General features: G+C 35.3%; 1 long non-coding RNA gene across 2 annotated transcripts in view; it reads right to left on the bottom strand.

The window, feature by feature from the left end:
- The window catches only part of LOC119867207, a 182952-nt gene that overhangs the window by 75392 nt on the left and 83123 nt on the right, over positions 1-24437 (bottom strand). The gene's annotated exons all lie outside the window — the stretch shown is intronic.

The raw sequence follows: 24437 nt of genomic DNA, 5'->3' as shown, positions 1-24437 counted from the left end.
GAAAAAAAAATAAAGAGACACAAAACAGTAACAACAAAGCAACCCTAAAGTCATTTCTCTAAAGAAATCAAATGAACTGCAATATAACATTAAAACCCTCTTCATGCTGGCATTTGGAAGCTCTATCCTCATCCCAGCCTAAATGCCTTCTCTGTTATAGCTCATCCTAATATGAAGCCTGTTAGTAGACTAGTTCTGCCTATATGCACTGAGCTTTGAGCCAGGCATTATCACTGTGTGGGAGACCTACCCATAAAATTAAAATATACAAACAATAACTTAGGCAAATACAAAAAACTCATAGTTTTTATTAGAAATTCAACCCTCCCCTGTTCTTTATAAAACATCAGCCAGAGATCATAACAAATTATGAATAAAACCAGAAGCATGAAAGAACAACTCAAACAAGAACATTTGCTTTAGAAGAAACACAAATTATTAGGGGAAAAGAAGAGAACTTCACAATAAGCTATTTCTCATCCTAGAAAACATCAGAGGCTATTGCCTGTAGAAATAAGAAAAAGAAGCTATAAAACAAGGAATAATGGAAAACAAAAAAGGAATTTTTTATTGAAGATATGTCTGCAAAAATTCAACAGTTATGAAGATGAAATTAAGAAAATCATAAAAATAGAAGATCTTAAAAATGGTAAGAATAATAAAAAAAAAAGAACATGGAGGATCAATGCAGGAAGACTGACATTGACCCAGTAGGATATCTGAGGGGAGAAGAGGACATGGAGAAAAATGGAGGGGAGGGTTGACGATGAAAAAAAAAAAATCAAAGAAACTTTCCAATGTTTAAGCACAAGAATTCTTTAGATTATAAATACCCAATGAATTTCCAGAATGATACCAAAAAAAATCCATACCTAAATTTTCAGAACACAAGTAATTAAAAAAAGAACTTAAAAGTTGGGATGCAGGGGACATGTCATATTTATGATTCATGAAAATGAATCACGTTGACGTCAGACATCGCACCACCACTTGGTCCTAGACACAGTGAAACAATGAATCTGGAGCTCTGAGGAAAAATTCTAGGCTTAGTCACAATGGCAATTGAGTGTGATGGTAAAATAGAGCTATTTTCAGACTTTCAGAAACTTCTAAGGAGGTTACTTTTGAACCTTGCCAAATTTATAAACTTTTATAAATTCTATGGAGGTTACTTGGAAGATTTGCTCCAGCAAAACAAAAGTGACAACTAAGCAAAGGAAAAACACCACGTGGGGGTGAGGGCAGGGGTGGGGGTTAGGAGTGGAATGAAGAACTAACCAGGCATAATTTGAAAACAAATCCTAGTACATCAATTATATGGACAATCTAAAAAGCTATTGGTCCCAGGTGCTGTCAGGGAGAATCATAACAAAGACTGGCAAGCCTGTTAACCAGAGTAAATGCCTAGGGTGAGAGGAAAGGTACAGAAAGAACCAAAGACAACAGCAAAAAACAAGGCTGCAGAGTTGAAGGAGAGAAGTTAAAATTTATTCAGATTGTGCAGGTTTTCTATGACTAAATGCAGGCTAAATATAAGAAATGAAAAAAAATAAATATAAGAAATGAAAATCGTTGACAGGTAAAGGTATGTGTTAGTAAGAATTACACTTGAAAGCATGTGACCGCAAAAATCCAAAATTAACAGTGGCTTAGAAAGATATTTGGTTTTCTTCTACAAACCAAGTACAGTACTTAGAGTCCTACTAAAGAATTTCCATGAATTCACCAAAGCTCAAGACTCCATATAGCCTTTTCCTGTGCTCTATTAAGGGAGGATATGCCCCTTGCCAGGACCGTGTCTATTTCACCAGGCCAGAGGGATAAAAATAGAGGTGAAGTGCATAGTCCTTCCTTGGTGGGGATTGCTCCCCCTCAATTGTATCTTACTGACTAAAATTTGGTCACATGACTATACCTAAGGGCAATTGCTGGGGGTATACCTGCTAATATTTGGGGAGGCTGAGGGAAGCTATTTTTGAAGGAAGAATGGAGAACAGATAATTGGGGACTATAGAGAGCCTTTCCACAAACCCAAAAGAAAAATCCTTATAGGCCTTAATGGCCATAGTTTATTACCCATTACATTTCCTTTAAACCTTCTATTGTATTTGGACAAAAATTCTAATTCAAAGGTATATATGCTCTATGGCGTATGTGTGTGTATATATATATACACACACACACACACAACAGAATATTACTCAGCCATAAACAAGAGTGAAATCTTGCCATTTGCAATGACATGGATGGAGGTAGAGAATATAATGCTAAATGAAATGTCAGTTAGAGAAAGACAAATAGCATATGGTTTCACTCATATTTGGAGTTTAAGAAACAAAACAAATGATCATAGGGTAGGGGGGAAGAAAGAGGCAAAGCAAGAAACAGACTCTTAGGTACAGAGAACAAACTGATGGTTACCAGAGGGGAGGTCAGCAGGGACAAGTTAAATGGGAGATGAGGCTTAAGGAGGGCACTTGCTTGTGATGAGCAATGAGTGTTGTATGTGAATGCTGAATCACTATATTCTATAGAAGCAAATATTACACTGTATGTGAACTAATTGGAGTTTAGATAAAAATTAAAAGAACAAGAAAAAATTAAAAAATGAAACCTCATTGTATCTGGGTAGACATGGAATGCAAAGGTCTTTAGAGAATAAATAGATTTTCAGAAGGGTCCATGAATTGATTTGAGTACCAAATATTTTCATGAGATTAAATGATATCTTACACAATTAGGTATTACTACTTTCCACATGGAGAATTTCTGACTCATGAAATAGAATTTCACTTAACTGAATTCACTGTAGTTCATTGTTGTATAATTTATCAATGGATACTTGTGTAATTACTGTTATCATGGTCGTAAGGGAGGTGGATTGTAGTTTAAATATATGAAAATTTCTAATTTTAGAAAAGCCAATCTCACCCTAAAAATGGTTGGGAACCATTCTTACCAGATTTCTTGTAAAGATGTATTTGTGTGTTGCTCTTTTTTGGTTTTGTTTAATAAGTTTTGCCTTGTTTTCCTTTTTGTCAGGATTCTTTCTTATAATTTTTACTGTCATGTTGCAATGTTTCTATTTCTATTATGATTTTTTATATTGTTTTTGGAACAAGGTGGATTTAAACACAAAATCTGATAATGGCTTTCTCTCTCACCATAGCCAGGTTCTGGCTACTGGAATCAGACTTTCACGTCCAGGAATTCAAAAAGCTTCTCATCAGGTGTAAAATTACAAAAGACTCCTCCAAAGGGTGTCAAAGAGGTTAGTTCCAAGTTGGATTGGCAGTGGACTTTGGATGTTTAATTGTAATTTGAACCCATATCCAATTTTGCCCTCTTCTTTGAAATGGCTTGAAACTTGTCCTGAGACTCCAGCTGATTTCTGGTTTCTAGTTTCTTGGAATTAAGGTTTCCTTCAGGGTTTCTCTCAGTATTCACTGTCCCCACAATTTTGCAGTGCCTTAGGTTCTTCCAGTAAATTTCCACCACCTAACTGACCACATCTTTTGAGTATTTCATTTTTCTTCCTCATTTCTTCATTTTTATTTTCTGGCTATTTAATGTTATTGTCATATATGGTCAACACTTTGAATCCTGAGTGGTACCTTTTGAATGGTACTGTTTGCTTTGTCTCCCCCCCCTTTTTTTTTCCTATGATAGGTGTGAGATACTAAGTCACTCCCCTCCCCCCAGGGATTGTCAGTTCTCTTTTACATTTATTTTTAGCCCGCTCTGGGACTTTTAAATCCAGACTTCCTCTCAGTTAATCCTGTGTTTCTATGGATTATCTCATCATCATAACCAAACATAACTGCCAAATATACAATCTTCATCTTGGCCGGGTCACTCCTCCTGAACTTTTATTAGCTGGACTGAGACCTTTGAAGTACTAGTTCCTCTCTCCACTGATGGCTGCTGGCAGAGATCCAGGCTGTCTGAGAATGGTTGGGGGATGGGCAGGCATCACTGCTAAATAGCTGTGGCATCATAAACAGTGCAGGTTTACCTTGCCAAACACTATATGTTGACTCTGTTGGGCTCCCAGAGTGATGGTGAGGCTATTGAAGTAAGTTCGAGGTTGTGAAAGATTAGGCTACAATCAGATACTTAAGATGGTCCTTCTTTGCAGAGTATGCAAGAAATTTTTAAAGGGAGAAATGGTTGTCATTCTGTACAAACTGCAGATTTCCTTTTGGCTTGAAGAATTTGACATTGATAGTGATTTACCAGAATCTGTGTTGATGGACCCAAGCTGAATATAATCTGAAGTATGTAGTAGTTCCAATCATCTCCAGAGATTAAGAATACAGGACACATAGAAGACACAATAATAAGAGGAGGGGTCATATGGAAAGAGACATTTAATGTAGTGTTAAATGTCTATAATTTATATCAGGTCGGTGGGGAGCAGGTCTTGTTAGGTTAAGTAATAATCCAGGTGCTTATCAACAGTGCAAAAGTCCAAAGAAAGCCAGCTGATTAGGAAGTCCACACTCCACCAGTGGCTAATACAGGTGGTTTTTTTTTATTATTACATTTTTCATTTATGTATTCATGAGAGACACAGAGAGAAAGGCAGAGACATACGCAGAGAGAGAAGCAGTCTCCCTGTGGGGAGCCTGATACGAGACTCAATCCCAGGGCCCCAGGATCACGACCTGAGCTGAAGGCAGATCCTCAACCACTGAGCTACCCAGGTGCCCCTAGGTGTTTCTGTTTTTATGTCTCAGTTAACAACCAAAAGGGAATTAATATAATAATTGTCAGAAATTAGCTTTTATTGGTGAAATTGGCAGCTTATTAATAATTAAATTAATTATTTAATAATTAAATAATTGATAATTATTAACTGCTTAGTGAAATTAAAGGTTTTCAAAAAATGATTTAGTTTTGGGGACACTCTGCACAATTCTATGAATGTAGAGTAAGAAACCAGCAAGGCCTATACTCTTTATCCATAAAATAATGCCTAACGCTTCATCCTCAATGGTCCTTTGGCCAATCACTGGTTAAAGATTTCAGGTTATCTGCACTTGACTACTAGGATACTAGGTCCTGCTTCCTGGAGGTTGTCAGATCTTCCTTCACTTAATGTTTCACATATGTGGTGGTCTGACCAGTTAAAAAGTACAGAAGTGGCATTTTAGTGGAACTACAGTACAGCTGTTTTTGTTTTTGTTTTTTGTTGTCTGCTTGTTAATGAATTTTGCTTAATAATTGTAAATATGAAAAAATGTTTTAGGAGACGTGCTTTCATTGTAACCTAGTAGATCACTTTGCTAAATGGTTAACTTCCAGACTGACTTCAGAAAACATAATATTCTGTATTGGCTCTTCCTATCATTTAAAATGTCTATTATTTTGAAAAATAAAAAATTGTTTTCTTAAACATTTTTTTACTTTATTGTTAAGGGAGAACATTATTTTTAAGTGTTATCCATGTGTATTTCCACGTTTGCCAATGCAAAGTTCATGTTCTTTGTTGATTTATCTTACAAATATTTTACCTAGTTGTTTTTTACTATTAAGGTTTCTGGGTTTGTTTGTCTTTTTGATTGGCAGAATTTTGAGCATTTTAGATCTTTAAATCTAGCAAACTGTTCCTTTGTTTTTGAGCTTAGGCTTTTTTTGGTTTGTTTTTAAGAGTCTGTTAAAGAATTGCTTTATTAATACAAAATACGCAAACTATTAAGTGCTAAGAAATTATAATATCTAAGTCATAGCAAACAGGTGGCAATTCAACATCCAAGGTCGACAGAACGCTGAGAGACTGCAACAGATTAGACTCCCAGGATAAAGAAGACATCTTCAGGGGTGAAGGGGGGCCCAGGTGCAACAGCTTTTCAAGTTCCCTCTCCTCATCAAGGATCATGAGAGGCACTCCATTCAAGGGGAGGTGATCCCATAATCAGACAATTTGCTTACATAAGTTTTATTATTTTTTATGATGTAATTTATTATCAAGTTTTTTCTTCTTTTTCTTGCATTTGACTTTCATCATTCTAGAATTATTTAAGAACTATTTATCAAACAAATCTTCCACTTTATTCATGTTGAATGCCTTATTTATTACATATTTAATTCTTACATGTTTGATGCTACCATGCTCTTCACATTATTAAAACTTTATTATATAATGTTTTAATATTTGATAGGTTTAAAGTCTCTTCACTCATTACTCTTTACTCTTCTTTTTTCAAAATTTTCTTAACTCTTTAATCATTCATCTCTTGTATATTAAATCTAAAAATATTTTTTAGTTCCAAAAGAAGCTTCTCTTGAAATTTTGATATGATTGCTTCATATGTATAAATTGATTTTAAAAGAACTAACATTTTAATAATTTATTTTGTCATCTATGAACATGGGATATTTCACTAGCTATCTGTTTATATGAATAACCCAGAAGAGATGTACATGTATTTAAAGGCTATTTTCATATATTTTGTGTTCTTTTGTTATTGTGGTTTCTCCATCTTATTTTCTAATGATCTCCTGCTGATTTGCCAAGGAGTGATTGCTTTTCATATTTTATCTTGTGTCCATCTGAGTTACTGAACTTTCTTATGAAATCCAGTAACTTTTCAATAGATTACCTTGGATTTCCTGGGTAGAGAATTGTCTCTCTTTTCCATACTGGAAACTTCTAGTTCTTCCACATATTCTATGTTATTATCTGAAATACCTAGGAAAATTCTAAATGTTACTGGAAATTGTGAACATCCTTTGTCTATTCTGGATTTTAATATATGAAGACTCCTAATAGCATTTATCTATTAAAGAAATGGCTGTTGATTTTAAGTAGGTTGATATTTTTGCACATAAAAAAATGTCTTTAACCCCAGTTTTTAAAAAAGATTGAAAAACAACAATGGGGCTGACTTCTACAAAAAGGACTTTTAACAGCTGTTTTGAGATAATCAAACATTTTGTATGTTTGTCTTGGGTCTTATGATAGGATATGTCACATGAAACCATTCCCAGTTATCAAACTTCATTTATTCAAAGGGATGTTTGGAAAGTCAAAACTCAATGAATCCCAGAATACATAACAATTTATTAAATTTCTTGAATAAAGATCATAATGTTACATATTTTTAAAAGTGAATTTTACCTAAATGTTTTTCACTTTTATTAAACAGCCCCTCAATCATATTATAAATCTAGAAAACAAACAGTTTTATTCTTTTTTAATATTAAGACTGAGCTTTCCCCTTTATTTATTTATTGCCTCAGGCTCAGAAATGGATATTTAGTTTGGAAATATTTTTCTCTTTTCAATTATATTTGAAAATTTTACTGTTTTACAAAATGACTTGCTAATGTTTTTCTTTCACATAGCTATTCCTTCTCATATTGGTTTCAGGAAATTATCTGTGGCCAGGGCTGTTTTGTTATTTTTGTTAGCATGTGACTCACGTCCTTCTATCTTCCTTCCTTCATTTGGTTTTAAACAAGCTTAAAAGGAAAGTTCAAGGGATTGTTTATGCAGCAATGATAACAATTAAAAAATAAATGTACAAACTTTGATAATAAAAGAATCATTTAGCTAATAATTTGGGGGTTTTTTTGTACAAATGTATTATATGTAACCAAAGTATTTTGTAAACAGGGACTTAAAGATTGTAATCTCTTAAAATGAAATTTGTAGGCTGAGGTTAATAGCACCTTTCTAAGGGCAGCCCAAATTAATCACATTTTTCTCATGGATCAGATTTGTGTCCCTTTGGTTAGCATTCTATGCACATTCAGTATAAGTCAATGAGAGACAAAATAGGTTTTAAAAAGTCTCTTCACTAGACTGTATACCTGGGATAATCTGAAGACTCCATATATTTCTATAGAGTACAAAATACAACTCTTTAATACAGACATTTGTGCCATTCTACATGGACCAAATTATCTAGAAGACATTCATTCCATAGGTAAACTAAATATTAGTAGCTGGCATTGAACATGATATCGATTAAACCCATTATGACTCTGGGGCTATGAAATAGTCATGAGCCTGAACAATTACTTTAAAAAATGGGAAGTTAATCATATCATGAGGAAAAGAAATTCAACACTGTTATTTGTTTTTTATCGGATTAAAGTTTATATTGAAAAGAACAATAATAACAAGTTCAGAGATACCTTGTCATCCAATGGAAAGAGTAAGAGAAGACAACAAATATCTGCCACTTATCAATGTAGTTGGACAAGTTAAACTCACTCAACTTTAGTTTTCTCATAGATAAAACAGGGATAATAACCATCTCATAAAATTGTTTTATTTCATGAGTATGTTTGTGTGTTTTTCTGGTCCTTTGGTGTTCAGAGAAGTTCTCGATCATTGCTGTCTGCATTACCTGGATCTGGGTTAGAAATACAAAATACCAGTCCCACCTAGACTCACTGAATCAGAATCTGCATTTTAACAAGGCCTCCCAGAAAGCTCCTTTGTACATTAAGTATAAAAACACTGCCCAGTCTAGCATAGACCATGCATGGGATTGTGCTCTATTAATGTAGTTTTCTTCCATTCAAATTAAATGAATTTTACACATGAACTTGCCTCCTCTCCTACATTTAACAACAACTATAATCACAAAATACAGGATTGTATATTCTATAATTTGACCTTATTTCTGCTAATTCTTTTATACTGAATATATGTGATTCCCTCTTCTTTTTTGTGATTTGTGCTTGCTTCTTGAAACAGGATGCTAAAATTGAGTTTTGAAGAAGACACCAAGACAATAATAAAATAAAAATAAACGTGGATTATAAAAGACAGATCATAAATGCAGAATTGACCACTTCCACAACTCTTGGGCCCACTACCAGTTGGATGATAAAGAACTGAGTGTACTTTAGAAGAGTGTGAATTTAGGGCAGAAGGTATCTTTGAAGAAAGCTGTGCTGTGAGTCATACTCACTTAGAGGCAGAGTGTCTGCTCCCCTTCATCAAACCTGATGGTGAGGAGACTTCCAAGGGTACATATGAAGCTTGATATTTGACTCCTACATTGGGGCTTTGTGTGGTCTGGCTCCCAGCAGGTATATTCAGAGGGCAAAACCATACTACCTGCTGTGCTGGTGAGGGAGCAAATAGAAGAAGTAATGTTGGGATTTTCCTGTACATTTATAGTTTCCTGGGCAAGGGATTTAAGTAATTAAGGATTTTAAGTGTTTGCCATGGACCCAGTACTGTGCTGCCAAGTGATTCTCCAGAAACAAAAACAAAAATAAAAGGAATGCTCCTATGACTCCCCATTTGTAACATTTGTCTACTTCTGTGGTGTAAATATCACTATTATGACCAATTTCAAGCTAACCACATGACGTCATTGAACATGGGAGTTGGAAGGAAATGAGCACAATCTGCTCTTGTAAACCTATAGGAGCTGGCTCTCCAGCATACCCACTGAAGAGAAAGAGAGAGAGGTAGGGGAGCGGGGTTGAACTCCGTCAGTAAGATGGAGAATTCACAACCAGTTGGAGTAATGGTATACCCTCTCAGAGCAAAAAAAATGACAGTTGAGGCAGCTATTCAGAGACTCTTCAGAAACTTCATCAAAAATGCTCTTTGAGAGAGTCAGCTTTAAAAATTTGCAGGTCCAGATGATGTGAAGCCTGATAACAACAAGATGGTCCAGTATAATCTTACCTGTTCTCTTTCCTCACCACCAACTACTGAAAGAAGCAAAAACAGACCAGTGACCTGGGGGAAGCAGGCCCACACTGGTGGAGGAAGGAAGACTTATTAAATCCACTTCAAAATTTTGATTACCATCTTGGACTAGACATTCTAATTACTAAATTCAATTTTTATTTGTGTTATAGTGACCATAGGACTGTTTATTATCTAAGAGTAAGCACATGAGTTCTCATCTGGTGCTAGAGGAAATCACCTGTACTGAATAAAGTTTAGAGGATGATTGTGGGAATAAAAAATTTCTATTTCAATTAAATCATGAATTATGCTAGTTCAACACACGAGCTACACACATACCTTCAAGTTCTACCTTCTAGATCAAGACTTAACCTATGGGTCAAACTTCATGTCATGCTGAATGTATCCTGACACTGCCTTAACTATCAGGATGTGTTTTGTAGCATATTATATAGTAAATCTCTAATATGCTCTTGTGAACTCTTACTCTTTTAAATTTTCTGAATTATATCTATTATATATAATTTATGATGGATACATATATTTCTCTGTATATCTGTGTCTCCTAACATCAACATAATGCGTGTCCCAGGAATTCTTAGAGAACTAGCAATATTATTTCAATGCTCTTTGAATAGGAAGTTAGATCCCAAGACTTTGTTCAGGGAAATTTCTTTGCACCAAGGTTCATGGGAAAAAACAGACAATGACTATATTGAAGGGAGAGCAAGAAAGATTTTGTTACTTGTTCGGAGAAGGAAAGAGAATATATACAATGAAGGATGGAGAGAATTCAACAAATTGAAGAGAACTGAGATTACATGAAGTAAAAAGTCACTGCCATCCCTAGTGAAGATATAATCAAAGGGAATTTTAATGCAGGTGACACTTACTTAATTTTAAATTGATTTTATGGCTGGTACATATATCCTTTTCTGCTCTCTATTTCAGAAATCATTTAGCAGGTTATTATGCCTTCAAATTTTTATTGTGTTGGATTATTTACTTTTGTTTTGTAGAAATCAAAAAAGGTGTACTTCAAGTTTGTGTTGGGACTAAAGAGAAATAGCAGGTGTAAAAGCAGAATTTTAGATCTACAAAATGAAGCTCTCCATCCTCTCTCCCCATGGCTCATTAAATTTTTTGAGAATATAGGTAGGACTTTTTTATTTCCAAAATACATGGATCTGTTTGGAGTGAAGTGGTAAATCAAATTAATGGGGCATTGTGCAGCAGACATTTGGATTGCAGAAAAATCTCCTGTTATTTCCTATGTTTATGTTTTGGTTTGTGTTTTGACAGTTCTTCCCTTTGAAGAAGACATCTAACAGACTTGTAAATCCCCTGCATACTTCACAGCAGCCTTTTTCTTAACTATTCTTGAGGTCAAAGCATTAGGAATTAGGAGACAGTTTTCTTGGGAAAAGCTTAGTTCAGATATCTTGAGTCATCAATTAGAATGACAAAATCTTTGAGTAGCAAATTAATGGCAATAAATAACTAAATCAGCTGTCCATGTTAACAATAGGAAACAGTGCCTACATCTGGATATGTACTGTGTAACATCAGTATCTTCACACTTACAAAAATTAGGAATTGATGAGCTGGAAAGCTCAAGTGCTCTTATGCACAGTCCAACAAAGTTAAGTTGCTTTAAAATATTAAATTATGTACCATAAAGGAAAAAAAAGACACTTTTTTTCCTAGTAGGCTATTCAGTATTTTAATGCTAAAAATGAACTTCCTAGATTAAATTTGCTTCTTTTCTACCTTCTTCAAAACTTTTTTTCCTTTTACATATATCTGTATTTTCACTTTGACATAGTCAATGTCATCTAGTAGAGGTCAAGAAATAAGTTAAATGGAAATAAGGTATGAATAATTGCATTTCTCATGTGTTTAGTGACTATATTTATGAAAGAATAATAATTTGAGTACTTATAAAGAAAGAGATTTCAACTGACAACACTATTTAAAAATGTTAAAATCCACTCTACATGTAAAAGATCAAAATAGTCCACAAAAGAGAAGCAAAGCATTAAATTGGTAAATGAGATAAGTACACTTTGGATTTATGAAATTGAGTCCATGTAATTCTTCTAATCTCAGACCTGGTTGTTATTTTATATTTATATTTTGAGGGAGAATGCAAAAGAGACATTATTCATTGCAGGTAGTATTATCTTCTAATAATGAAAGCTATCATTTTCTTGCTTTTTGAAATGTAGCATAAGCATTATCTTATACCTAACAATCAACATATTGGTATTATTTTTCACTAAGTGAATTTGTGCTTACTATTTTGGCCAATATCCCATCTTGAAGTTAATAATACATTTCAAACACACAATTTGGAGACAATCGCATGGTATTAACATAACCAACAGAAAAATGTCTTAATTGCTTGGTTGCACTGATATTTGTTTATTTCCAACATAACTCAAATCTGACATTTGCAAAGAGACCAAACTCTAAACATCTGTGGACATTCCCTACATCTATTTCTGAAAATAATCACTGTGCATCTATAGTTTACAACTATTGGCATAGAATCTGATTCTTCCAGTATTTATATATTGTAATTCTTCCAAGCTGCCTCAGAATACATGAATCGTCAGTATTTGAGGGGATCAAGAACTAAAGGAGAGAGTTAATGGATAGGAATTGGTAGAAAGTTAAAAGCTTTCTTATTGGAATGAGATGAAGGATTTTAGAACCTAGCAACAAAAAATGAGTCAGGTTAGTGCTATGTCATTTAATTGTTCCTATTCTATTGTAGGATACATACCATAAAAATATGAATCCAGCTTAAAGGTGAAGAATTGAGAGTATAGTAGCAGTTTATAAATATTCAAAGGGTACACATGTCATGAAAAGGCAATCTTTAACATAAAACATGAAAAAAATTGCACAACTTGAAGCAGAGCCATAAATTTAAGGCAAATGAAAATGTTACTCAAGAATTTAGAAGAAAAGTTGTTTCATGAATATCATGTCTTAATCATTTTGACTTGACATGCAACAACAATATATGAAAGAATATAGTGTTTCCTCTGTGTACATCCCAAGTCTCTTCTTACTCTTTAAATATTAAAAAGCTCTGGCCTACTCAGAGGTGTAACAGCAAAGTGAAAGACATTTGAGCCTCACAAAGCTATACTGTAATAGATTAATTGGGCACCTAATCACAAAATATTCCTTATGAACAGAAAAAAACTTTTTGGAAATACGGTTCTAGTGCTACTAGAGATGTTTATGGAAGGGGACAGTGACATTTGAAGATGCTTCATAACTAGGTAATGCTCTCTGTCTTTTCTCCCTTGAGATTGCTTGTCTCAAAAAAGCATGGAGCAAGCAAATGAGCTGGTATGGTGAGATCTTACATGTGTCTACCTATAAACTGTTTTGTCCTTACCACAATTATGTCACAGTAACAGCCAATGTTGGTTACAAGCTCCATTAGATATTCTATCCTGAGCAGTTAGGTTAAAGAAGAAGCCCCCATCATTCAGTGTCAATTCAGCCATACCTGGATTTTGTAGCTGTACTTAACTACTGTTTTGAACTACTCTTTAACTACTCTCCTGAACTTGAAGTGCAAAAAACATTCTATACATTACATTAGAAGAATTTCTGTGTCTTTAAATTATAGTATGAAAGGTTAGGCCTCTTTTTTCAACATTATCTGATATAATTTCTTTCTTATGAAATTTGCAGTGTGTTTCAGATATCATTAAATGGTAATCATGCTAGCCTAGGGAGTCTAGAGAATTCAGAGTTAATATTTTAAACAATTTAATATGTTGGTGACAAATAATTGCAAGCCACCTAATATTTCTGAATGACAAATCTGTCTTATTAAAAACATACAAATCATTTTTGTGACTGGAAGGTAAAGACACAGTTTTTCCAAAGTCGGGATGTACAAACTACTGCTGGCAAGTCCAATCTGGTCTTCCAAACTGATAATAAAATTCTACTGGAACACAGCCATGCCCACTCATCTAGGTATTGTCTACGGCTGCTTTCGTGTTGCAATGGTAAAGCTGAGTAGTTGCAACAGAGACAGTATTGTCTGCAAAACCTAAAATATTATGTATCCCTTTACAGAAAAAAAATTTGCCAACTTCTGCTTCAAAACAACATTAGAGTGTTAGTTCTTTAAGTTATAAGGTGAAGAGGAAAGTGAACGCAAAGTTATCTTTAAAATTTGATGTCTGGATTCCATTTCTGCCTGAGCCATTCTTCCATTGGTTTTATTTTTTTATTTATTTTTTTATTTTTTATTTTTTTCTTCCATTGGTTTTAAACACAAATTTTGCAGCTGCATTAAGAGTTGGCTCTGGGCAGCTCTGGTGGCACAGCGGTTTAGCGCCGCCTGCAGCCCGGGGTGTGATCCTGGAGACGTGGGATCGAGTTCCCCGTGGGGCTCCCTGCATGGAGCCTGCTTCTCCCTCTGCCTGTGTCTCTGCCTCTCTCTCTCTCTCTCTCTTTCTCTCTCTCTCTCTCCCTGCATCTCTCATGAATAAATAAATAAAAAATCTTAAAAAAAAAAAGAGTTGGATCTTACATTAAGCTCTCTTACACCATATTCAAATTCTGTTTCCATAATTAAGGCTAAAGTTGGTTAAGTGAAAGCTGAAAGCAGTCTTATGAGGCTCTTGGCAGGGTTCTTATGGTTAAGAGTATAGATATAGGAGAATTGCACCTAAAACTTGGTGAATCCTAATGTAAAACACTGATGAAGGCAGAAACCTCTCTCAGGAAGTCACCAGGGAATCCACCCAACATCCAAAGGTGGTTTGTTGAGGGTCCCTTGACCCATCAGAGACATCCCAATCCTTAAAAATCTAGGCATTCTAGTTATGTTCTTAGACTTGGAGGTGGCTTTAGTGAAGTTCAGACTGAGTGAGCAATAGTCACTTTAACATGCCTGAGAAACATACATATCAAGGGGGAGAGTAAGCAAAGACAAGTTCACTATTAAACCTTCTGTGACCCATTTGTCTTAGTTGAAAATATAAATAAGGTTTCTATTAGTTACCATTCAAATTGCTATAATTCTAAGTCGTTAAATGTTTTTCTAGTTAACTCACAGTTACCCCTAGGAAAATGGTCCACAATAGAACAACCCTCTAAATCCCAATCATTTGTGTAGTTTGGGAAAATGTCATTAATAATTCTATTCTGATTATTTAAAAGAAGTCACAATTAGGTTGGAACCGAATATATACAGAATTTATAAGACCTTTGAATTGATATCAGACATCAACATAATCATATACTTTATAAGAGATGTATGACTGAGGACCCACAAAGATAAAAAAAATAGGAACTGAAGTAGAAAATCCAGTTTCAAAATGAACGGAAGCTTAATATCATGCAGAACTTTTTGCAAGACATTTTGTAGCAAAGTACATGGCCCAACTACAACAAGCTCATAGGACTCTATGGTATGCAGTCTTTTTATTTTTAATGATTCATGATTTTATTTTATCCTTTTTTATTTTATTTTTTTAAAGATTTTATTTATTTATTCATGAGAGACAAAGAGAGAGAGAGGCAGAGACACAGGCAGAGAGAGAAGCAGGCTCCACGCAGGGAGCCCGATGTGGGATCTGATCCCAGGACTCCAGGACCAGGCCCTGGGCCAAAGGCAAGCACTAACCTGTTGAGCCATCCAGGGATCCCCATTACCTTGTTTTTAAAAAAGATTTTATTTATTTATTCATGAGAGACAGAGAGAGAGAGGCAGAGACATAGGCAAAAGGAAAAGCAGGCTTCGTGCAGGGAGCCTGATGCAGGACTTAATCCCGGAACTCCAGGACCATGCCCTGAGTCAAAGGTAGACGCTCAACCTCTGAGCCACCCAGGCATCCCTATTTTATCCTTTTAATGTCACTTTTTTATTTAAAAAACTTCTATGTATACTTTTTTTGCTATTGCATTTCATACACTCTTATAAGCTGCCTGAAATTTTGGGGAAAAGGTAAGAAATTCCTAAGTGAAGTAAAAAAACATTTTAAAAATAGGTATCCCAATTTGCCAAGTGTTTCACTCATAAAACCAGAAAAGTAAAGAAACTCAAAACTGAAATATAGAAGAATTAATTTGCTATTGGCAAATGGTTTTAGATAGGTTAATATGATAGGCCTTTGCATTACAAATTTCTCTATGGTATAGACAATGGAAAATGCCATGTGAGACTAGTGATCACTCATCATAACCAAACATATAATAGATACCTTACATAAATGATCTTAGCAAATTGTTCAAAGAATATGATTATTATTCCAATTTTATAAGTGGAGAAATTGAGGCTTACAGCAGTTAAGTAATATGATTAAAAGTTGAGGAGTAGGGTCCACTTTCCAAAGTTTTTAGAGAAATGGGAGCTCTATAGTGGGAGCTATGGCATAAATTACTCCATATTCACTCCAGCCTTCAGGAGATCTGGTTTTCTAAGAATCATGGTAAGTTACACCTGACAAATTCCTATTGGGAGCACCTTATGTTTCCTAAACCAACACCTTTCTTATGGATATTATAATTATTTTACTTAAAAGTTTTGCATATAAATTTATAAGTGAGATAGTGCTACAGTTTTTATTAATTTCTAACAGGCTTTTCTTTAGTATTAAAATAATATCTTTATCAAATGATTTGGGAATATTTCATTTTTTATGATCTGTAGTGATATAAACACATATAGACATTGAATTGTCTGTTTCTTATTTTTTAATTTTTAAAATCTCTAAAGATTTTATTTATATATCTATTTATTTTAGAGAGAACATGTAGGGGAGAGTGGGAGAAGGGACAAAGTGGGAGGGAGAGATGAGCCTGACTCAGGGTTTGGTCTCATGACCCTCAGTCTCATGACCCTTGGTCTCATGACCCTGAGCTGAAACCAAGAGCTGCAAACTCAACCAACTGAGCCACCCAGGTGCCACATGTTTGCTTTTATATTTTGAAGTATAGATGGAACTAAATCATAAAACCAACTCATCCTGGTATCTTTTTAATAAAGGAACTTAAACAAATATTGCAACACCTTTTTTGGGAATGGCATATTCATACTTTATACTCTTGGGTTCAATTTTGTACTTATATTTTAGGGAGATATATTGAAAATAATATATGACTAAATAACTTTTATCCTAATAATTTTCATATCAGGAAATGTCTCAGTATAGTTCATTACATTGAGCAATTTAAAGACCAGAAATCCAAATGCCATGGAGTAAATAACTGTGAAAGTAGCTGTCATTTGTACCTTAATACCTGTTCTTCACAAGTTCAATGGTGATAAAAAAAATCTCAATTTTAGCTGAGTATGTGGTTTCTCAGAATAAAGAATGTATTTCAGACTTCCAATGGCTGGTTCCGCACGTAAGGAACTTGATGGTTGCTACTCTATCCTGACAAGTAGCAGGCTAAAAGATTAACAACTATACTTGGATCCATAAGAGATGGGAGGTCACAGGGCACACGGCAGTCCCTGAGATTGGAGAGGCAGGTGAATAAGGATGCTGCCACTTATCTGAGCAGACTCACGAGTAGAGCTGGCTGCAGGAACCAGTGCTGAGCTATAGTAGAACTGCTAGAGGTTCAGTGAGGACAAATCTGAGAGTAAAAAACTCCAGGTTAACTGAATTATAGCTCCTCCACCCCACCATTGGCAATGTTGTGAGATTTACTTCTAGGAGCTTTGCCAGGTTCCTAGAGTAAATATCAGAGAAAAATTCCCATATGCTTTTGGCAGGGGGAAGAGCAAAGGAACCATTTTGAAATTGGCCAGAGCACTCTTTTTTTAAAAGTTTTTTAAAAATTTGTTTACTTATTTGAGAGAGAGAGAGGGAGAGAGAAGGCACTCGATGTAGGCACAAAGGGAGAGAATCCTTCAAGCAGACTCCTCACTGAGCTCAGAACCTGATGGGGGGCTCCCTCCCATGAGATCATAGCATGAAACCAAGAGTCAGATGCCCAACCGATTGAGCCACCCAGGTGGCTCAGAGCACGCTGTTCTTAACAAGGGCTCCACTCACAGGAAACTAGTTAACCAGAGCCTACCAGATCTGGAAGAGAGGAAAAATCCAACTCCTGCCCACTAAGGCCATCCTGACACACCTAAGCAGGAGAAAAAAACTAAGATACACTTGTGAAGTTCACAGCCCAGAGGCACAGTAGCCGAGACCTAATCACAGAATTGTAGAACACTACCCCCTTCCCTTATTCCTTTTACTCAGTATATCTGGCTCAAGAAAAAAATTATAAGGCATTCCAAAAGGCAAACAAACAAACACAAAAACTGCCTGTAATTAGAAAAGACAAAGCAAGCATCAAAACCAGACATGACAGATACGTATGTTGAAATCAGGCTTGGAATTTTAAATAATTATGATTAATGTGCTAAGGGTTCTATTGGACAAGTAGCATGTAAGAACAGATGAACAGTGTAAGCAGAGAGCTGGAAACTGTAAGAAAATACAAAAATTGTAAAGATTAAAAAAAAAAAACACTAATCGAAGGACGCCTGGGTGGCTCAGTGGTTGAGCATCTGCCCTCGGCTCAGGGAGTGATCCTGAGATCCAGGATCGGGTCCCACACTGGGCTCCCTGCAAGGAGCCTACTTCTCTCTCTGGCTGTGTCTCTGCCTCTCTCTCTGTGTCTCTCATGAATAAATAAATAAATCTTAAAAAAAAGAGAAGTCCAGGATTTAAAAGAAAAAACAACACTCACCGAAATGAAGAATGCCTTTAACAGGCTTATTAATAGACTGGACACAGCTGAGGATGGAATTCCTGTGCTTGAGGTTATGTTAATAGGAAAGCAAAGAGAAGAAAGACTGAGAAACAGAACAGAATAGGCAAGAACTGTGGAACAATTACAAAAGGTGTAACATAATGGGAATACCAGAGGAGAAGAGAAAAAGAGACAGAAGAAATATATGATATAATAATGACTAAGATTGTCCTTAAATGAATGCCAGGGACCAAACCACAGATCCAGGAAGCTTAGAGAACATCAAGTAGGAAATGCCAAAAACTACACCTATTTTGCACTCTAGTTGCAACCTACAGAAAATCAGAGAAAGAAAAATCCCCAAAGAAGCTAGAGAGGGAAAAAAAAGCTACCTTATCTATGGAGGAACAAAGATAATAATATCCAATTTCTTCTCAGAAACAAGAAATACAAACAAGAAGAGAGTAAGTGAAAAATTTAAGATGTTGAGAGAGGAAAACAAAATAAAACAAAAAAACCCCACCAACCTAGAATTCTGTGAAATTATCATTCACAAGTGAAGAATAAATAGAGACTTTCTCAAATAAAAATTGAGGGAGTTTGTTGCCTGTAGACCCACCTTTCAAGAAATGTTAAAAGAAGTTTTTTAGAGAAAGAATAATAAAAGTCAGAAACTCATATCTACATAAAGGATGAGCATTGAAGAAGAAATACATGGAGGTAAAATGAAACCTTTTATTTTTAATGGCTCTAACAAATAAGTTTGTTCAAAATAATGATATCAGTGATGTATTTCATTGTGTATGTTAGTGTAGATATCTTCTGTGTGTGTATATATATTTATATGCTTCTGTAGTCCTATATGTAAGTGAAAAGAATAATAGCAATGATACAAGGAACAGACAGCAAGAATTAGGGTTATTTTGTAATCATAAGGATTCACATTACCTGCAAAGTGGTATTGTGCTATTTGAAAGTAGACTTGGGTTAGTTCTAAATGTATGTTACAAACTGCAGGGCCACCACCAAAAAAAGTAAAGAAAAGTAAAAAGAAAAAAAAATGATATGCTAAGAAAGGAGAGAAAATGGAATCCTATAAAATATTCATTTAAAACCACAAAAGGCAGGAAAAACAGAGTGGAAGACTATATAGCCTCCTAGCATTTAGGTATGCCCTTCTGATGAAGTTCTGACTAGCATAATGCAAGCAAAAAATTGGAGAAGGCTTATCAAAAGAAGGAAACTTGCCCTTTGAATCTTTATCTTCCTAATGGCTGGAGTTAAAACATGGTGCTTGACCCTAAGGCAACGTAGCACCACGTGTCGAGGTGCAGAATAATAGGATAGAAGTAAGTCCCAATGATTGTGAGTTTTTCATATCAGTCCTTGACTTAATATATTTATACAACACAGAAAAATAAACTTCATGTTTTAGGTGACTACTACTTTTGGTTATCTGCTCCTCAGAGGTGAACTTGACCTTATATAATACTGGAAGGGACTTATAGAACTGGAAGGGACTATAATTCAGCAACTGTTAAAAAATAAAGTAGAGAAAGAATAAAAAATAATTTGAGTGAAATAAAGATCATTCACCAGAAACCAAGAACTAATATCTTTCTATATGGTGATTTTCTAAAATATTTTTCAATTAAAGTCAGAGACTAGGTTGACCACTATTGCCATTGTATTGATGGCCCTAATAAATATAAACACACACACACACACACAAGAAAATGTTAAAAAAAAAAAAAGTTTCCTTTATGTTAGCAATAAAAATGTGGAAATAAAATGGAAAACATTTCATTCAAAGTAGTAATGAAAAATACAAAAATACTTAGTAGTAACTTTAGAAAGATTCAGAGCCAGTTGTAAAGAATTTTATTAAAATTCAGAATAAAAATTAATCTTAGTAGAAGGCATACTTATTCTTGGAAGGCCTTCCTGATAACATAAAAACATCAGTGTTATACAAGTATATAGATATAATGTAATTCCTACTAGAATCCCAACAGATTTTTTTGTAACAGATTGCATAAAGTGATTTTTAAAAAATATGTGGAAAAATTAATACCCAAGAATAGCTAATTATATTTTGGAAAAAGGAAAAATTATTAATGATAAGGGAGTTACCATACTACTTATTAGAATACAGAATAGAACAACCTATGAAATTACTGTGGTTTTGGCATACACATAGAAAAACAGATCAATAGAATAGAGAATCAAGAAGTGATCCCCATTACATGTAAAAAAGTATATTTTAACTCAGAGAAAACTATATGGTTTATTTATTAAGTTGGACTGCACACTGACTATCCTCTTGAAATAGAATAAAGTAGGGCTCTTAATTTCCATCTGTTTCATACCACACTTGAGTTCATTTCTGTAAATACTCCAGTCCATATTTTCAAGCTCCCTCATTCCTCACAAACATCTAATCCTTGGCTATGTCCTGGGCAAGAGGTACATCCCCCTGAAATCTTATCTGCCCTCAGAGGGATGAATTCAGGGAAGAGACCGTCATGGAGCCCATTTGGGCAGGAATTCTGGGATCCTAGTGCCTGTAGCACAGTCCAGATTGGTGTGGGGGAAGGCAGAGGAATGTAGAGGGGGCCTGGCCCTTTGGCCCTTCAGACTACTTGCCCCATTAGAAGGCACATGTCAGCAAGGGCCAGGTCAGTGCTTCTTAAAGAGCATGGACGAGGGCAGGGTACCTCTTGCCTATGTCTTAGCTCAGTGGCATCACCATATTATTTTTCTTTCTGCCACCACAACTGCAAAACCTCCTTCATCAGCCAGGATCTAGAAGTAAAGATAACTGCGAGTAGGAATGCAGCTGATTTAAAATGGAAATATATCACAATCAAGAAATAAATCATTGCTGTTTATATTTTGGGGTCATTTGTTACAGCAGCACAACCTAGCCTTTCCTGAGATATATGTTTGTCTATGTGTATGCACACGTGTGTGTATATATGTTTATGATCATATAAACATATAAGTTTTAAAAGAGTTTTTAACATGGGTTGCTGGTCAGGAATGTGTATAGAAGTTGGGAGAATAGAATGAAATGGGAAAGGATAAGACGGACCAAAAAATAAAAGAAGGAAATACTAAGAAAACAGACGTCATGTTTAAAAAGCATGTAAGATATAATATCATTTATCTAAAATGACGTAAGTCCATGGGTATTTGTGCATAAGGAGACCCATGAAAAGATGGACACTAAATGTTAATGGTGATTATTTCAGTGTGGTGGGATACCAAGTGACTTTCACTTTCTTGCTTAGAACTTTATCTCATTTGGATTTTTCTAAATGATCCTGTTATTGAAGCAGCAAGAGAAAAACAATGAAGCCATTCTACTTATAGAGGAAAAATGGGATGAAGGCCTAAGAATGTGAGCCAGCTTCTTTCCTTGAATGGAACTGCCTGACTGCCTTCTGGTCTCAAGTCCTGCAGCATTTTTTCCATGGTAAATTGTGGTTTTTCCCCAGAATTTACTCAGAGTCCAACTGTTTTATATAAATCATGAAGTTTTCTCAGTTTCCTCAAATGGATTGGCTAATTTGTGAGAGAAGATGACCACTGTAATTCGGTTTTTCATGTGTACTGTCCACAGGGGCATATTATCCTGATGCTGAGGGGATATTTTTTGGCTTGTATGCTGGTTGGGTTGCTTAGCATAGAGGGCTCATGATGGTAGTCAAACTCTCTTTTCAGACTGATTTCACAATCAGAAGATTTATATTGGGTGGGAATTCAGGAATTAATCATGGTGATCTGGAAGAGATATTATAAAACCCCTAAGAGGGAAAAATATCTGTCAACATTCCTTACTTAGGGGCCTAGATTGACCTCCTAGTTGCAGCCTTTTAGCCAGTATTTCTGCTTGCCACTTACAAAAGTTGGGTAATATTTAAAAGAAAACAAGAATGATATCTTAAAGTAGATGATAAAAATAACCAAGATAACATAATCAAATGAAACAGTAAGATAAAGTGGTATGAAGTAAGCACTATAAAGGGGCAAAAATAAAAATCAGGGTTAAAAAAATATGGTGAAAGAGATGAGACAATAAAGATTTGAAACAAAAAGCTAAAAGAAAATAAAACTTTGCATTTAAAAGAAAATAATGTAGTACAGGAACAAACTAAATTCATAATATAGAATATATGAATTAGATTAGAGAATATAGTAAGAAGGGTTAGAATAATATACGAGGACAGAACCCAGGGATTAACTGGGACCCTTCAGGCTGAGGCTGCTTCAAACATTCCCTGAGCTCCTGGCTACCTTCTTCTCGTTAGGCTGGGAGTGTGTTGGTGGGATTTCTGGGCTTTGAGACTCCCAGATGGATAGTTTCAGGAGAGCAGAGACCTGAGTTTTTGGCCATCAAGCTCCCTTCTGTTTTCTGCCGATCATGACCCCAGTTGACACTTCCAGCCAGGCAAAGGTGAACCCAATAATTTCCCAAACATATGACTGATGCAACCTTTATTTTAACACATACTCAAATATTTGCTAGTTTCTTTGTACTTAGCACTAGTTTCTTTGGGCAAAGGGAAAGAAGACAATGAAACTTCAGTTTAGAAAAAACCCCTAAAGTTTACAATTAGCTCTTACTCCCATTTTCAAAAGAGAAATCATTCTACATAATAGACCCTCCCAATTTGTACACTAGATTTAAATTACCTCTGTGCCATTACCAGTTCATTTTACAAAGTTATGCTGTTTATTTCACATATGTGAAGTTCTTAAAAATCTGATTTCTCTCCCAGTCTCTACTATGTAACACAAGTGGCACACACTGATTTGGGTCTCAAAAATCTATGACTAATTTTAAGCCTTGAAGTCAGTGGTTTTGTTTTAGTTCTTTAAGCAAGAAACCTTGAACTTTTCTCAAGTGGAATTGATATTACTGAGATATGAACAATGGCCAAGCTTTTTCCTGCTTGGAATAGCTTGAGATCATTTTATTTGATCAACCTGCTATGATTATGTCACAAGCAATATGACTGGAAATGAACAAACGTCCTTGAATAAAATTTCACCTTGACTTGATTCTCATTTGATGAAACCTGTTTTAGTAAGCCTACGTGTTGGACATAAGCAGTGCCACATGCATGTATTTCCTATAAACAGGCAACAGATGGTAAACATCATATTGAAAGCGACATACAAGAACAAATGTGGTTTAGAAAGATCTTGAAATTTGAACAAATTTGATAAGTCCTGTTGTTCAGTAGGAGAAGGCCAGAAATGCAGCTATTTGAATTATGCATTTAATATTATCTCCAATTCATTAATTTCTGAATTAATGATTACCTTCTTTGAGATAAGATTTCAGCAATATAATCTATAATACCTCCCCAGAAGTAGTTATTTATTTAAGAACAACAAATTTAGGATTGTCTTTTAAGAAATAGCTATAGTTAATATTTCAGTTCAACATTTCAAACCTTGGATGAGCTTATCTCAAAATAGTCCTAACTGACTTAAACAGGTTTTGAGGTCTTTGTTCTTTTTTTTTTTTAAGATTTATTTATTTCTTCCAAAGAGAGAGAGAGAAAGACAGAGAGAGAGAGCGCACATGCACATGTAAGAAAGAACACAGTGGGGAGGGGCAGAGAGAGAGGCAAAGAGAAAACCAAGCAGACTCCCTGTTGAGCACAGAGGGCCACTCGGAACTTCATCTCAAGATCCTGAGATCAGATCTGAGTGGAAACCAAAAGCCTGATGCTTAATGGACTGCACCACCCAGGTACCCCTTGAGGTCTTTGTTCTAAGTGGTGGACCTTTGTGAAACTGAGGAAACAATAGGGATGGTGGTGCTACCATATAGACTCCCTGCCAAAGCTGCCCAGCAGAGCTCTGGAGCTACTGGAAAGAGCTGCAGAACTCAAATATATAGTGAAGGGTCACCCATGCTGCCACCCATGCTGGACATTGGCATTCTTCTATGTCCCTACTCACTTTGCTAAACCAGGTTAACACGGATCTCAGATGCTTCTGAATCAAG

Source organism: Canis lupus, chromosome 14 (genome assembly GCF_011100685.1).
Source record: "Canis lupus familiaris isolate Mischka breed German Shepherd chromosome 14, alternate assembly UU_Cfam_GSD_1.0, whole genome shotgun sequence".
Classification (NCBI taxonomy): domain Eukaryota; kingdom Metazoa; phylum Chordata; class Mammalia; order Carnivora; family Canidae; genus Canis; species Canis lupus.
The sequence above is the reverse complement of the archived record's forward strand: the minus strand, read 5'-3'. Positions and strand labels throughout refer to the sequence as shown.